The sequence below is a fragment of the Gymnogyps californianus genome, chromosome 9, assembly GCF_018139145.2.
Source record: "Gymnogyps californianus isolate 813 chromosome 9, ASM1813914v2, whole genome shotgun sequence".
Lineage (NCBI taxonomy): Eukaryota > Metazoa > Chordata > Aves > Accipitriformes > Cathartidae > Gymnogyps > Gymnogyps californianus.
The window spans coordinates 19773121-19786636 of NC_059479.1; positions in this window are offsets into that span (position 1 = coordinate 19773121).

The following is a 13516-nucleotide window of genomic DNA, read 5'->3' on the forward strand; positions in this document are numbered from 1 at the left end:
GAGCTCCATTGCATGGTCCTGTATCTAGCACTTGGGTTGGCTTAGTCAGACCTTTGTCCACTGGAAAACTGAAGGATTTGGCTTTAAACATTAAAAAATATTTCACATGGCAAAACTCAACTGTTGAAACACTACGAACAATTTTGTCTCCAAGAAGATGATTAGAAAATGTGACAAGACCTCTTCTGTGACAAGACACTTGCTTTCTGCTTCAGCCAGTTCCCACATTGAGGTCCATTTACAACATTTTGTAAGCAAATCAAAACAGACTTACATTTCTAAAAGCTTGAGCCAAAGAGGTTACATTCTCATCTGGCATATGGCATCCTATTTCAATTGGCTTTAAAGTTGCCATATCAACAGGTCCCTCTGAGTTGCCTGATACCTGTGTGTGCCAAAAACCTGGGAGCTTTAGGAAAATCTGTCATGGGCCTGAAACAGGTACAAGCTGAGGGAGGGATCTATTTATAAATCAGGTCATGGGGGTTCAAGCTTTTAGCAAAGGCAGAAGTTTAGTAAAAGACAGTACAGGAAAGACAAACTTTAGTTAGCTATGAAGAACAAGATTTTCTTTAGTTCTGCAGCTTTTAAAAATGCATCTGTTTCTGCTCGTATTGTGAGAACTCCAGAGCTTTTCTATCTTTCTTTAACCTCAAAACATTTATAAGCATGGCACATGCTTAGGGAACTGGGAAGAAGCCTATTTGCCAGGTGAGCTTCCCCGCAGAGATCCCTCAGTTCTACTTATCTGTGATTCATTCTTGGAAGCTAAACCGTTATGAAGGGACAGCAAAGCACCTTTGTGAGTTGATTTGTGAAAATTGTTTCAGTGGGTAAACAAATGTATTTCCTTACTCTTGATAGACAGCCTCATTAAGTTTTCATAAAAGATCTGCATTATTAAAATCCCTGTTCTCTCCTGAGGAATGGAGGTATAGGCATCTCAGGTGATGCTATGGTGCCCATTCAATGAAACTTGCAATATAGATGCTATTTTTAAAAAGAACACTTAGCAATGGAGCAGGTGACCTGTTCTTGCAGGATGAAGCCCACTCTTACCAACAGGAGAGGTAAAAACAACCATTTACCTATGGGTGGAAAGGAGCCTTAGTTACACTAGGAGTCCACCCTGCCTTTCTGGCATGCCTTGCTTACAAAGATATTTTCAGAAAACAAGAATAAAGTCCAGTAAGGGTGTTTCAACGAGTGTCTTAGGGTTGGCGACTTCTTTTATAATCATCAAAGTGTAGCATGTGGAAATAAAAAGATAAGAAACCAAATGTACAAAAATATTCATTACCCATTGTTTGGACTGTGCTCTTCACCTTGACTCCTTCCCATAAAACATCAATCTGCTATTATCCTTCTGCCAGATGAATAGGCAAGGTAGTTAGAAGTGACCCGCCAAGGAAACTTTAACTCCTGAGCACATCATCACAGCAGACACAAGATTTTCCCTGATGAGTGCAAATTACTCTAGGACCTGGTGGGTCTCTGTGGCACACAAAGAGCAATACACTCTACCCTGCATTCAAGAGTGATTTCCACTTTGCACGCTAAGGAGCCTTTTGTATTTTAGAAGTACCTAACAAAGTAGCTCTGTAGGAGGCCCACTGTGTTAGTCTTCATTAAAGGAGCCAGATCTATAGATTAAGTCAAACAAAATGGTAGCATTTCTACCTTAGCCCAAAGCTCTCTCTTTGCACTCCTGAGCTTTATGGGAAGCACTGGAATTAAAAGAAAAGTTGCCACTATATCAAGAAATGAGACTTAGGAAAAAAATAACTTAATTTTAGAAGTCAGTGCTCAGGTGGAAATAAGGCAGAGGGTCTAGAAATGGGTTTGCTGTTAAGTAACATAGAACAAAATTTGGAAACCTCTGGAAGCCATTTAAGAGATGTGACATTGCAAGTGATACTGAGCTGGAAGTCATCACAGATGTGGTGGCAGCAGGTACTCGTGTGCACCTCTCTTTGGCAGTCTCTGCTCCCTTAGCAGCTCCCTTGAGTCTTGAGCAGATGATGGCTAGTGGCTTCCTCCCTTATCTGCAGAAAAATGCCCCATTTTATTCAACCAACTTCAACAGACACAAACTTATTGTGCTTATGGCTCGCCTCTTAGCTGAAAAGAAATCTCTGGTGAAACTCAGAACTGGGTGTAACTCACTACTTAAAATTAGTTGGTGTCAGTAAGAGACTATGCAAAATACTAAGGAAACATTTGTGATCCTGATTCATATAAGCACGTTTTTGTTACCCTTCCTCTTTTGGAAGCAGCTTTATTGACAGTTTATAGTAATTTTAATAAAACTTCAGTTCTATGTAAGGATGTGAGGAAGATCCCCACAACAACAGAGTCCTATTGCAGAGAATGCAGGGAAAGGAGGAGGCCTGAGGAAAAAGGAAAATACTTCTATAAATGAAGAATTGGGACTGTCTGTAAGAACTGTAAAGCACAGAAGCTTGGCACAGTAAAATCAGAGAATATTTCTGCTTTCAAAATGGGAAGTTATTACAGTCTGCAATCAGAAAGAAGATGAAAGCTGCACCAATGAAGTGCCAAACTCACACTTGAGAAACTGTAGAACTAAGTGCCTATTAAAAAGCCAGAAATCAGACAGAGAAACATGCAAGGGACAAGGTTAAGTATCATCAAAGAGAAGAATTGAAAGAAGGTCAATAACTGCTCGGACAGAAAAGGCAGATGAATAGGAAATTGTTCTGGACCACCTCAAACCCCTGCTTGGCAGAAAGGTATTGATGGGATTTGAACTGACCAAGAAAAATGTGAAAGATGTGTCCTCCTTTCTCTCACAAAGTGAACAAAAAAAAAAAAAAAAAACCCAAAAGAGACAGAAAAGAAAGAAAAGCCAAAGTCAGGGAAACCTCCTTGCCAGTTCCTGGAATTTACTTAGGACGAAGGACAGACTTTAGATCGGACACTGTAAAACAGTGCCTTTGTAAACCATCAGTTCAGAAAAGTGGTCTACATATTTACATAATACAAGTCATTGTATAATGACTGGATAAGGAACAGACCCTTCTGTGTATTTTAACCATATAGAATCAGTTTTTACTTTTGACAGAGACATAACTCATTTGAAACCCTTTGAAAAATCCCCGTAGGTTATCCTGCTTGCCCAGACAAGATCCAGAACAGCAGGTATCTTGAACACTGCAATAATCTCATCAAGAAAACCAAAGCAAAGACTACACTTTGAAAACTGCTTATGAGAAGCAAGGGGAAGAAAGCTACTCTGGTAAGAGAGGAAATAAATCTGGAGACTACCAAACTTTGGTAAGTCCCTCTATGCCCTCATGCTTCAAGTTCCTCACCCATATAACAGAGGTAACAAGGTCATTGAGGCTTTGTTTTCTTTGCTTAGGTGCAGACAATTTGGGGCTGTGATTATCTGGTAACACGGCTGAGCATGGCATTTACTGCAACGAGTCTCTGATGCAGCTTCTCAGCATCGCTGTAATACAAATAAATTTTAATCTCTTGTGGTTTCAGCTCATTTTTCCAGTGGGAGCAAATACCTTTCCAACAAGTGATGGTAATTTGTTGGGGCGGGGGTGGGGGTTGTCCATAATTGTATTATGGTCTTTCCAGACATAGGAAATGGGTGAGAAGAAATATTTGGGAGGGAAGGTAAAACTGCTTCCTGCCTCCAGGAGCCTGAGTGGGACTGGGGGCGTGGGCCCAGGGCACAGAGCCACCGGTGCAGAAGCCATGATTAGAGCCACCAGCCAGACACGGGAGACAGGGGAAGAGCACCCCCAGGCCAGGGAGGAGTGGGCCGACCACAATGAGCTCAGCAGGTCCTTCAGGTCTGCCAGGAGGTGGTGGATGGAGGGGACAGATCTACAAACCCTTCCCTATCCATTCTTTCAGATCTCATCACTTTTTGCTTCTACACCCCAACACTGATTTGCTCACTGAGAAATGTCTTCAGCAAATGTAGGCGGTGACCAGCACAGAGATGTCCAAACTGTGACAACCATCACAAAGGCTCAGCCCTGCTCTGCGTCCCCTTGGGAGAGCCACATGACTAATAAAGTGTAAAAAAACCCCAGATACATTTCTTGCACATCGGCATGCCAAGCCAGGACAGAACTGGTGGGCAAAGATGGGCTGGTGCAAGAGGCAGCTCACTCAGCCCCTGTCCCATCTGTTATCTGCAGACAACACGGAGTTACATTCTGTAATTTTTCCATATAACGTCTCAAACTGTATATATTGAAAGAAGAGCGTTAGACAAGATCAAGGATAGTGGTATTCAGCTGTCATGGTGATAAAAGCTTGAGCGATTGGCTAGATGAGCACTCAATTCATGCAAGCATGAATAAAGCAGGAGCCAGCAGGTGACAGCATGACCCCAACTCTGAGAAAACTGAGCTCCTTCCAGGGTAACAAGTATTAAACAGTGTTTTGACAAAGTTTTTGGGAAGGACCGAACTGTAGGACCTGTGACAAAGTCTCCTTTTCTCTGGATTTCCTTTCCTTTCCAACAAGGATGATAATTTTCAGATAAGCTACAGCACATGAAAGAGACTTACTTTTTTTAAAACTTGTTCTCCGTTGCAGGAGTAATTGTGATGAATTCTCAATCAGGATAAATACAACCCGTGTGATGAATTTAAGGAGGTGAAATTAGAGGCTGGTAGGAAGACAACAACTGTTGGAAAGCACCGTGAACAAATGATGGATGAGACCGAGGAAACAAATGGATAGATTGTCAAACATACAAACCGACAGCACAATGGGAAATTGATGGCAGCTGTTTCAACCAGAGCCTGGACCTACCACGCTGCCTTAAAGCATCATTAACTTTAGTATAAAAGCTATGTGCTACAGAGACTTTGTTAGGCAGAATCACAGGTGTTTAAGAACTTGATGAAGTATTTTCTTGACACAAGTGTTCTTGTTGCACGCGCAGATGCTGTGAGGGCCTCGTGTACGCCAGAGTGACCCAACGCGTTTGACATGCTGAAAGCACCTGGGGCACTCTGGTAAATGGCCTGCCTGGCCAAAAATGAAAACTGTGTCTAGTCAGGCAAAAATAAAGTTCATTTACACAGGTGAAAAGGCCCAAATGAAGTGCCCATATCAGAAACAGTGCCTTCTGGAAGGTGTAGTAAGGGAGGCAGGAGAAGTGCTACCGTGGCTTGTGCTTGTAGCATAACATTAGAGTCGGTGATCCAGTTTGCCACTGACATCTCTATCACCCCTGCTCCTCCCCGGCCGTACCTGATGGGCCTTTGTCTGCAGCACAAGGTGTGCAGTGTACAGGTGTGAAACACTATGCCACAGTGCTTTACACTCAGGTTGCGTTGGTGTATAGGCACTCCAACGTACAAAACAGCAGAAGGGCTGCATCGTTACACGTTCAGGAATTCTTCCTTTAGCATTCACTCAACTTGAGTTTAGTTAAAAATAAACACAGAGTTGATTAATCCAGAGAAAACAAAAACAAGCTGAGTCAGTGAAGAAGACAAAACTCTTCACAGCAAAGATGTGAGCTGTACAGCAAAGCTTGAGAAGAAATGGAGTCCTGCTTGCTTTGTCAGTAATTTCTTTGGCTATTTTTGATAATATCCTAGAAGCTTTTAAAGGACATTCAACAAAAAGGTCACTTGGAAGTGTTTGCAAAGATTAGGGGAGATCAGGATGCGTTTACTGTGCACTATCTGCCACATGCTCAATTCATTGCCATGGAGGAAGAAAACAGCAGAATTAATCCTCACAGAGGAAATTAGGATGATATTGTGCTGGGTCACGTTCCTGGATTATAAGATTTCCACCAGTCAATCCTGAGTTATTGCTCTGCAAATACTCAACAACCTAATTTGATAGATACTCTGAAAAAAAATTACAATAGGAAATTACTTTCCTTCTGTTTCAGAATAAACATTCCATAAAAACAAGAGGCATTTAGCTTGACACCAGTGAATGCCCATACCTTTATTAATGCAGGCTGTATTTCAAAGTAGGTCTCCATCATTCTGTTGCTATTAACCCTCCTAACAAGCATATTTTTTTGCACAGTTAGCATGAATTATCCTGGTTGGGAGGGTACACAGGCTTGGTTAGATAGAGGGTTGCTCACATACCCATCTGTATCTTCAAGGTGAAGCAAGATGTGGATTAAGGTGCCTAAAGATAGAAAAAACTTTTCCTTAGATGCTTTCCCATAGACCCCCTGTTATCCCATAGAACAATAAGCCTCAGTCAGGTGCTTTTCTACAACTTTCACTCTGAAATACGTGTTTTTCCTTAACTACTTTGCACAAATTCTTGAGAGAACACATGCACAAGTGACATAGCTATAATAGTTACACAGCTCAAACAGAATATCAAAACACACAGAGAATAAAGATAGAATTTGACTTTCTGCTTTCAAGGTGACCTCAGCACCTAATGCAGGGTTTTCTAAGTCACTCACACAGGTAAGGGCATCTGCACTTGCATGCTGTTCATGGGAACGTAACCCCATTAGGCATTTTCAAATTCCCTCACATAGCTCTTAAAAGTGATACTTCGGGAAGGTCAACAGAAAAGAAGCATTTCCAAAAGCACCTGTTTGGAGCGTGGGAAACAGGCAAATCCTCCGAGTCCTATTACCATGTCAGATACTGCAGATTAATGGAAATCCTCTCTCTCCTCTGGCAGAAGTGTACGGAGCCTGGCACACTTGATGGGATGCTTCAAACCAGAAGACAGACATTAAGCTCGTGGGAATCACGCATGCGTGAAAGGTGTGCAGTGGGAGCAGGGAGATGGTCTCCTGTTTCTAGAGAGAAACCAGAACATATCGCTCTAGTGTAACTTTTTCACATCCTTTCTAGCCCCCTCTTTCATATCGTGTAATTCAGCCCTTCCTGGCATATCAGAATTCCAGTCAATAACATTTTGTCATATCCCAAAGGTCCAGGATACTCAACAATCAGGTCATGCTGGGAGGGAGGATGACTCGTGGAGCCTGTGACAGGCTAAGAACTAACAGTGTCAGGGCCAACTGTAACACTTCTCACCCTGGCTATTCTGAAATCCTTGGACATATCTTATTAATAAATAAAACCAACTTAATAGACTGTTTTGTTTATGTACCATGTGAGGTGGCTCCTCAAGCAACACAGAATCAGGAAAGAGCATTTGGGCTGTTACAAACAAAAGGAACAAGCAAACAAAGGCAAGGCAAACAAAATCCTCCCAAGCTGACACAGTCAAGATGCACCACTGACAGTCAGTCTGTAAACCACCCTAGGCTGGAGGCAAGAAATAATGTGAAGAATAAAATGCTCCAGTCTCTAATAAGCTCTGAACAGTCTCTCACAAGCTTAGGCCTCTTTCCAAAAAAATTTTTATACTACTAATGTAGCTAGGAATGAGGTCTCATTGTGCAAGGCACTGTGCAAACAGAAGAGAAAAACGGCATTTGCCCCAGGGAGGTTAGGCTGTATTTAGAGAAGACAGATGGCAAATGCAGGAACAGAGGCTCAAAGGCAGCCGATGGCTCATGGAGCAGCTATGCAGCTCAGAAGTCAAACCTCTCAAATATTTGCCTGGTGACCAGTGCTTCAGATTTCATTGCTTCCTCAAGTCCTTGTCCTGCCTGCAAAGTGACATGCAGATGCCTGTAGGACTGCACTGGGACACATTTTCCCTTGCATAAATCTGTAGAATTTCATCCACCTTGAAAATTCATCTAATTTGACCAAACATTCCTGCTCTAAGTAGAACAAGCAAATGTAGAATGCATGCATGCCTAAATTCTTTTACGGTTAAAAACAACACCAAACTCAAGCAAAAAGCCACAGAAAACATATCCTACTTCAAAATACTTGAATTAGTCACACTCATTTAACTCTACGTATTCCTGCAGTGCAAAGCAGTACTTATGTTTATGGTTCAGACTGCAAACTCCTCACTTTTCAAGACACTTACAAAAGAAATCTGACTGCTTTTGATGGGGTTGTTTGCATCAGTAGGAGCTCAACAGTGTAAGTGGTTCACTCCTTCCTTTTGGTAGTGCTTTGTTCTGTCACCCATGTTTCTCTTGGTCACTTGTACAATAACATTGCATGTATCACATCTAGGCACAACGCTATCAGTTCCAACGCAACCGATTCACTGCGGAAACGTGGCCAGTTCAGTTCATAGCTCCAACCCAGCAGAGCACACATGCACTGGTTTCAGTGGGGTTCCTCTGTGCTTAAGTGTCCAGCTTTGGTTTTTTGAGGTTTGTGAGAGTTAAATGTTGATTTTAGAATCTCAGTGTCCTTCCCACCAGAGAATTATATTTTAACATACCATTATGGCAAATTTTACTAATGCTTGCCTATGGGGATATCTGGGTAATGGCACCATCTGACTCTTATCATAATTTGATTCAAACTCATATTGCTTTTACATTTTATTTCTCTTTGCCATTCTGGCTTGTAACAGCCAACAGCAGGCTGAAATTTTACCTAAATGAGAGCATTTTTGCTCAGCAAAAGAACATTACTCTGTGCCATTTGCTTAATAGTTCACATGACTGTGTAGGGAGTGTTGCATCCTTAGGCCAAGTTCCTGGCACCCAGTTTGTTAAAAGTTTCAAGGGCAACATAACAGCAGCTTCTGCATGGTAAAAACCTTATTGTCTGGGCAAAATTACTGTTTCTCAGATAGACTAGAAGTCTAGAAAAATCTCAGCTGTATTTATGCATGGGCAGAGGTAAATGAATAAAGGCAAGCTATGCTGTTGCCACAAAGTACCCTTGTTTCCTAATGAAAACAGCCTTTATTAATACTGTGTTCATACTGCTAGTATTACAGAAATTTAAGAGATGTACTTTGCCATCCTTGTGTTGTGTTTTCTGCAAGAGCATTCAATGACATTAGTTGCCCAAAATAAAAAAAATTTTTAAAAAATTTAAAAATGTGTTGAATTGCAAGGAACAGAAGAAAACTACTGAACAGAGGACGTGAGCCTAAAGTGGATCAATGTCGTGGTGACAAGTGAGACAAACTATCAGCTTACAAGAGTGCAATCCAAAGCAAAGGGCAGCTGACTGCAGCAGTAGGTGGGCCTGACCCTCTGTGCTTCCTAGTTGGAAAGAGAGCTGCAGAGAGAAGAGAGGCTGCACTGAGGGCCAAGACATGATAGCACAGCCCTGAATATCTTTGCTATGACAGGAGGAAAGGCAAGGAAAGCCCGGGTGACACGCAGCTGCTCGTGCTCCCTGTGCAGCAGAGTGTGTATTTAAGCACAGTATGCTGAAATACTGCAGAATTTCCCATGTTTCCAGGACTCCACTGCAGTGGATAGAACCACCAGTAATGTCAACAACTGAGCTGTGGTCCATGAATGTTCGTGCTTCCTTGGTGCTTACCACGTTTGGAGATTGCTTAGATTGCTTAAATCACACTGAAGCTGCTAGCACATAATCTGTGAAAAAAAGTCAATTTGCCTTGTCCGTACAATGTTGTGGGACACCAGAAAACACTTTACATAGTATGAAAGGTATCATGACACAGTACAAATACATTACAGTATGATTTCAACTTGGAAGTAAAGGAGCACCCTACCTACTTTACCTCAGGCTCCTAACTCCTTCCCCACAGCCCAGGAGTCATACGCAACTGTGCCAAAAGCAAAAATTGGGTCTACCCTGAGGGTAGGGAAAGTGGCTTTGATCAGGCTGGAAAAAAGCTCAGATTCAGATGAAAAGACAACAATATAAAAAGCAACAACCATAAAAAGGAGTATGAGCTGCACCACCGAGAACAGAAAGGTACTTCAGACAGATCAGATTTTATGTCCCATGTTACATATCCTACATCTGTTTCCGGAAGCAAAAGAGACAATAAATCTGCAATAACTATGGAACTATTTGCCCCAGTCCATAGTATTTTGAAAGCTTAAACCAATTGCTAACATGCTTCAGTATTGATCCTAAAACATATTAGCACTAATTATTTACCTTTAGATATAACTATTGTTCATGCAAAATGTCCAGGCCCTTTTGATACTTGCTAAAAGCCAGGTAAGTGTCCAGGGAAACTGTAACAGAACGTATCTTAAGTAACAAGTGTTCTACCTCACAAGTAGATTTCAAAACTACTTATTTATGGCCAAAACTGTATACATCAAATTTAGCTCTTTATTCCATTTGTAAATGTCACTACTTCCAGTCATTTGGCATTATTTCATTATTGTTTCCTGTGAATTTTTTCAGCCCACCTATTGTTTGCTACTTCTCATTTGAGAATACTGCAATTTGTATTTCAAACTGCTAGAATAAAGTGTCAAATGCAAGCATCCACCTTTATTAACCCAGAACTCAACTCATGAAAATGTTCTCCACCACTAAGTTTATATTTGCCATCTTGAAATCAGAGTTTGCCGGTAAGCTGCTACGCTCACTTGTGTGAATTAGGGCATGTTCTGCAAAGCACTTCATGCACCAAGGAAAACATCACCGATCCATGCCCAGGAACCAGGGTCATTGCAAGCAACAGCTGGAAGTACCTGCACTGCGCTGAGCTCAAGTGCCTGCGAGGGGACGTGTGACATGAATGCCCGTATGTTCAGACTACCGTTAATTACAGCAGCAGTGGTTGTAGACCATCTTTTCATCCTGAGGAGTATTCTGCATTTAACCAGTGAAACACACTGGTTGGGAAGCTACTACACAGAAGCTGTATGTGTTAATACAGCAAGGTGTTTTAGCAAAAAAAGCCAAACTGGAGTCTGAATTTCAAAGCATAAAAAAGGACTAGCATGAGAAAGGACTAAAAACAAACTGGAGTTTAAAATGACACAACCAGATGCATACAAAAAATGAAAAATGGATTCTTTCTGAAGTTCCAACTTCCTTTCTCCCAACAGTTGATCTTATTTTTCCCCTGAAAAGGCTCAAAGGACATATTTAACAGAATTGATAAATATCCTGAATAACACAAGAAAGACATTAGTTATTGCCAACCTGTGATTAGGGTTGATATTGATCTAGAAGGCTAGATATTATTATTTTTAGACTACTATAAAGTACTTCAGTGGCTTATGCTGAAATTATTTCAGAAGCTGTTTTTATTAATACACATCTGTCTGTACTTCTAAGCAGGTGATAGAAGTTTGATCTTCAGCTTTAAAATCCTGAGACCCTTAGTTGCTAGGAAACCAACAAATCTAATTCCTGTGTCTCTTATAACACAAAAATATAACTATACACTGATTCTCTCAGAGAAACTCACGCTATGTATTTTTCAACTCCTCCTTTTGTCAGTGATTTGAAGCTTTCTTTTGATTCATTTACGGTAAAGAAAAGGCACATCAATTATAAAGATATTGGTAAATATGTTAACAGAAAAAAAGATGGAACATTCTTTTATCAGAATTTTTCATTTATCTCATTTCTGGAATAAGAAATGACTGAGCAGCAAGTTATAAGGTCTTGAAATTTACTTCCAATATGGATTCACAAATTTATCTTTAATATTTCATTACCATGATTGTTGATCATTTCTGGTTCAGAAGATGTCTTTGGAGACAATCAATCTAGTGTCTTTATGAGAAACATTATTCATAAACATATGTAAAAGGCCTGTGCTTTCATTACAGCATAACCAGTTAACCATCTATCTATGTACGCCCATCTGACCTTGCAATTACTGGCTTATCTATATGATGCATTGCAACAGAGTTATTAATTCTACTTCCTTAGACTTTTATTCTTTAGCTTGGCAGGCCTACCAGGAAGAATAACACACATTCCATTAATAACAATTATCAGTGACAGGATAGGAACCTGAAGAACATTTTATTCAAAAAGTGGTATTTTGTCTGTGGACATAAGCAAATATAAATACCCTGAATTCTGGGAAACTAATTTCTTAATTGTATCAAAGAAATGTCGCTATATGAAAGAAACAGTGATCGTGTACCCTTTTATAAGAGAAAGAAAAATTCAACAATATCTAAATATAAAATCAATATCCTCTCCACTAATTATCTCATACTTTCTCAATGTATGTCAATAAAAACCAGATACAGTGGTGAGAAAGAAGTTAGGACAGTCAGTTTGTTCCCTTGTTCTAGAGTTCTCAAAACTCCAAAAGTCACCATTTTCTGTTTTATTTTCTTGGAACAGCACAGCCAACATGCCGGCAGCTGCCAGCTGAACATCCTATCCAGCAAGCCTTGGCGACAGCAGCCGAGCCAAGTGCCAACACCCAGATGCACTGCATGTCCTCACTGCTTCTTCCCCTGTCTCCAGCAGCACCCCAGAGGGAGGAAATGTCCCTTCTTACCAAAAATGAGAAACCTCAACCTGCACAGACTACTTTTCTTCCATAGTTTCAGAGTCTGCTAGCAGCCAGCCACGTTAATGCTGCCAGCTGCTGCCACAGGTGACGTGGCAGTGCTGAAGGGAAGGCTCTCAGACCCTGATGATACGGCGTGTAAGAGCTTCTGCAATATAGTTTTTCTCTTTGCCTTTAACAAAATAAATAGGAAATTAAATACTATAAACTGCATTAAAATGTTTAGATTGCAAATCACACACTTAAGCTTAGGAAATGGCAGACTCTTATGCTGCCACACAGTCTTTATTCTGCCCTTTCAGGATTATGACATGTTTTTCAAATTCCATCATCTGAACTACTTTTCCAAACACTGGGCTTTGAGCAAGATAAGAGCTCAGTGTTGGAAGATAAGTGTTGGAAAAAATCCAGCTTGCATAGAATTAAGATTGCACAAAGAACTATAAATTTAGATTTTCCCAGTTCTCCAATTCTTGACCTTGCAACTGAGAGTCATATTTTTAATGTATAACTTTAGTGAATACATCTGCATATACACTAATGGTATTATACACATATCTCAAATACACAGACAAATCCATTTTCCCTATTGAAAATGTTTCTATTAGGGAATAATTTTTAAATCCTTTGCCTACATAAGTAATCCTAACAGAAGGATCCTGCTGCAAAGATGTAACTATGCCCTAAAAGCTCACTGTGTACTTTTAAACAGAAAACCTCCATCACTAACAAAGCATCAGTTACTCACCAGAATAACATCTTTGCTTCACACCCTGCAGTTGCCCACCATGGTTCTTATATACACCCCCAAGAAAGCTCTAGAGAGAGTAGCAGAGCAGAGCTTTCTCATAAATGGAGATGGAAAACACTAAGATTGTTTACCTTAAGAAAAAGACAACTACGAGAGGACATGATGAAAGGAATGTAAAACAGATATGCAACTAGGGGCTTGCAATCTACCTAAGATGAGAATAAAAAGCTGAGTGTTTCCTTCTCCTTTTAAAAAAAAAAAAAGTCTAATTATCAGAGACACCCTCAGCATCGCAAGCAGCACATTCTCCAGCACATGCCTTGCTACAGCTGTCAGGTGCATAAGGAACAGTATCAGTAGTGTGATTTTCTATATTCCAGCACTAATATCTGCGAGAATAAGAAGATAAACAGTTTCCTCCCCAAAACACAATAGAATATTACAGCATGTATTCAC